The sequence below is a fragment of the Elephantulus edwardii genome, unplaced genomic scaffold, assembly GCF_000299155.1.
Source record: "Elephantulus edwardii isolate Elephantulus edwardi_28Jun2011 unplaced genomic scaffold, EleEdw1.0 scaffold00121, whole genome shotgun sequence".
Classification (NCBI taxonomy): domain Eukaryota; kingdom Metazoa; phylum Chordata; class Mammalia; order Macroscelidea; family Macroscelididae; genus Elephantulus; species Elephantulus edwardii.
In genome coordinates, this window is record NW_006399871.1 from 6,390,798 (window position 1) to 6,395,062 (window position 4,265).

A 4,265-nucleotide genomic window follows, 5' to 3' on the forward strand; every position below is an offset into this window, starting at 1 on the left:
AGAAGGTGTAAATCACACTAGAGAAGCTTCCCTTCTTTCTCTTGTGAAGAAGAATGAATGTGTTGGAGTTATGATGTTGGAGAGGAATGTGGACTATTTCATGGCCTGTAGGAAGAACAAATAAATCTGTTTTGGAATAAACGCAGGCAGAGTGTTTCTTAGAAGTGAGGATAGGAGATGATGCGTGTTCGTTTCATACATTGGACATGTTATCAGGAGGAATCAGTCACCAGAGAAGAATGTCATGTTTGGTAAGACAGGAGATCGATGTAAAGGAGGAAAACCACCAGTGAGAGAGACTGGCAGAGTGGCGGCAGCAACGATAGACTCACGCATACAACTATTAAGAGGATGGAGCAGGACTGGACAGCATTTTGTTGTGTTATACACGGGATCACTATGAGACAAAACTGGCCCATCTCTAACAATATCAACAACAAAATTGATTTGCAAAGTCAATTACAAGATCCCTCATTACTAAGTTCATTTGTTGGCCTGCTGCCTTCAAGATGCAAACAGATTCAATGCTGAGCTTCCAGAGGGCTTTGAAGGCTGTAAATTGTGTGGGAGGAAATTTTCATCTTTCTCCTTGGAGCTTCTGGTGGGTCTGAAACACCAGAGAGGTGGCACCATTGGGTTGGCAGCGTCCACATGGACTAAGCTACCAGAGTTCACAAATAACTGAACAGAAGCTTTTCTAATTTTTTTTCTCCTTTTAATTATTTTGATTGACTTCCAATGATGTCTTTGAGCTGTGGTGTTAGAGAAGAGTACTGAATATCCCATGGACTGCCAAAAGAACAAATAAATACTTCTTAGAGAAATAACAGCCGGAGTACTCCTTGGAGGCAAAGGTGATAAAGCTTCATTTCACATAATTTGGGCATGTTGCTAGGAGAGGCTATTCCTTGGAAAGGGACATGATGCTTGGAAAGGTAGAGGGTTGGCCAAAGAAAGGAAAACCCTCAACCAGAAGGATTTACATAGTGGCTGTTGCAATGGGCTCTAGAGTGTCAGGAAATGTGAGAATGGCACGGGATAGGGCAGGGTTCAGATTTATGGTTTATAAGGGAAGCTATGAGTCATACTCAACTCAATGACACCTAGCAACAACTTTTCATTATTACTTAAATATTGTTGATCCAGGTTAACAAATACCTTTACAATATTGTAGAACAACAGAAAATAGCACAGCATCAATGACTGATAAAATATCTGCAGAAATAAAAGCAGCACCTCCTAGTACCTGGATGAAACCAACGCAATTTGAAACATCATTGCCATGAGTTAATAACAACAGTTCAGACTAGAGTGCATGAAAAGGTCTAGAAAGTAAATAAGTACAGAGTTTCACCCTTGTATGTGTGTGTATAGACACTTGTAAGCTGCACTTATGTAAATGCTTTGTGCTATTGCAACTGGCTGCAGAAATATTCTAATAAAAGGCTGGAGAAATTATGCTGAGTGAACTAACCCAGTCTCATAAGGCTAAATACTGCATAGGACCATTAATGTGAAAATAGAAGGATCACTAATAAAATGTGTATGGGGTTCCAAGAGGAGAGGGGGATGAGAAGACATGGGTGAGGGTGGGCAGGGGGTGGAAATCAAAGGGTCACACAATTTGGTGGGTGGAGGGAGTGGGTAAAGGAAATGAGAAACATCCAGCGGGGATCTAGAAAGATAGGGAAGTGATGGGCATGGCGTAATGGTGATTGATTTTCTAACACATAATGAATGGGAATGATTGTATAAATTAACACAGTGTGAATGAAGGATAGTTTGAAACACAATGTATATGAACTTTGTATGCAAACTAATGTAAAATTTAGAAAAGAAGAAGAAAGTACAATAAGCCTGGGGTGGAGAGAAGAATGCGTCTCTGCTGAAACACTACACACACACGTTGTAGACAGTCATTCTGGTGTCACCTCCTCTGACAGTGTCACCTGGCATGGGCTGTTGCCCTCTGCACCCCCCTGGTGACACCACAGTGTGTTCACTATCACACACATTTTTTTAATCTTTTTCTTTTTGGAGGTCAGACATTCTTTTTCTGAGCCTGCAGAACCTTTTTGTAGCCCTGGGGAGAACATGACTGAAAATGGTAGCCAAAAAATCAAGTGAGTCTACTCTGGACAGCCCTTCCCTCAGTGAAAAGCTGAGGGGGATGAAATCCAAAGGGCAGAGTAGGTGTGTTGTGGTCAGAGGCTTAGCAAGGGGAGGGAGGGACCCTGCAGTGACATTCTGAGCGGCCACAAACTGAAGGGCACCTGGTGCAGGCAGCTGGATAGGAAGAAGAGGAGGTGTGGGTATTTCTGCTGACATATCCACTATCATTGTCTGTTCATCTTAAAATTGGAGTGGGTGCAACTTACGAGCTTGCTCCCCTGGTGCCTGGTACCACCCCTATGCCCTAATTGCTGTGCCATTTTGCCCCATCCAACGGGGTAATGTTTTCACCCCTTAAGAGGCTCTGAGCCTGGAAGGACCCCAGGCACAAGGGATGGACACCCTTCACTGGCTGAGAGGCAGGAAGGATCGTAAATGTGTCAGTGGAATTCAGATTCTCCAAGCTGCCCAGCCACCATAATAAAGTTAAAAACACAACTCTGCTGGAAGGGTGCCGAGACTTTAATGCAGGGCGCTGCACATCCCCCCATCTGCAAGGAAAACAAATATCAGCCCCAAAGGTCCTGCCTTTGCAAATGGACTTGGCTGCCCGGAACCAGGCCTTTGCAGCATGGCTGAAGCTGACTGTGCATCTCACCCCTGGTGGGGACAAAAGCCTGCTCTGCAGAGGCCCCAGGGTAACGCCCAGATATGGAGCACTGAGGCTTTTCCTAAGGAGAATGGGCAGTTTCAATCCATCATGCCTCAGGAGTGACTGGGGTCTGAGACTGGTCTTGACACAGCCCCACAGTCCATGTCATCAGGCCAGACCCGCGGCTGAGTCTTTGCACCAGTGCCAGTGGCTAACACAAGGGCCACATCAGGGTTTATTATAAGATGGTCACCAGTCTGATGAGCAGCCCGATCTACCCAGCCTCTGACCCTCAGCTCATGGCCCTGGGGCCCAGCATCCTTTGAGCTCTGCCCTCCAATGCTGGGACAGACGTAGGAACAGAAGCTAAGCTTCTTGGCTGGAGATGGGCTAGTAGAAGATTCCTCGGCAAAAGGAAGCAAGGTAATAAAACCTGTCCCAAAGCAAGAGGGGAAAGTGAGGAGGGCCTGCTTCAGAAAGTCGTGACAGCAGTCTTCAGCTCTTTGAAGGACATTTAGAAAGAAGGCTTGACTGGGCTTCTGCTGAGTGTCTGTCCCTGAACTCGGCACATCCCCAGAGGTGCTGACCACACTGGATTTCCCAGCACTCCTTGCCCTGCCCTGAGGACAGCCTGGCCAATCAGGAGTGTCATTGCACCACGCGTCTTTGCTTCGGTCATCTGAAGAGTGCACAGGGGTCAAGTCAGGTAAAGAGGCAAATTATGCCAGCAGGACCCCAGGAGCCAGGCGATGAGAGGTGCTTGAGATGTAATGGGGTGGAGAAAACTGCATTTGTGGGGAATTTCAGGGAGTAAAGGCGCTCAGTGTCCTATGTTTGGGTGGGAATCTTTGGGCAAGATCCGCGGGTCACACCGCAGGGGCCCAGGTGACCACTGGGGTAAGGATTTGGGGATGAAATGTCTGAGCAACAGCAAGCATGCCTAAAGCACCTCCCAAGGCGGGTGTGGCTACTGTTGTTGGGTACAGTCAAGTGGCAGGAGTGCTGCCCCATCAGGTTCTCTAGGCTGGAATCTTAACAGAAACAGATGATCAAGCCCTTTTCCTGCAGAGCCAATGAGGACTCTGAATCACCAGCTTTCAGTTAGCAGTTGAGCACTTAACCCTTGTGCCACCAGAGATCTCTCCCAAGTTAGGTTGTTGTTGTTATGTGCCATTTAGTCAACTGCAACTCATAATGATCCTTTGTACAACAGCCCTAAACCCTGCTCTATCCTGTGCCAATCTCACTGTCTCTGACACACCCAGACCTATTACTCCAGTCACTGAGTCAATCCATCACATGGAAAGTCTTCCTCTCTTGTGTCCCTCCACCCTCCCAAGCATGACATCCCTCTCTAGGTCCCTCTTTGCAACATGTCCAAAGTATGTCAGACAAAGCTTCAGAATCCTTGCCTCCAAGGAGCAGACTGGTCTCTCTCTCTCTCTAGGATGAACCTCTTTGTTCTCTTAGCAGACCATGGTATATTCAATACTCTTCTCCA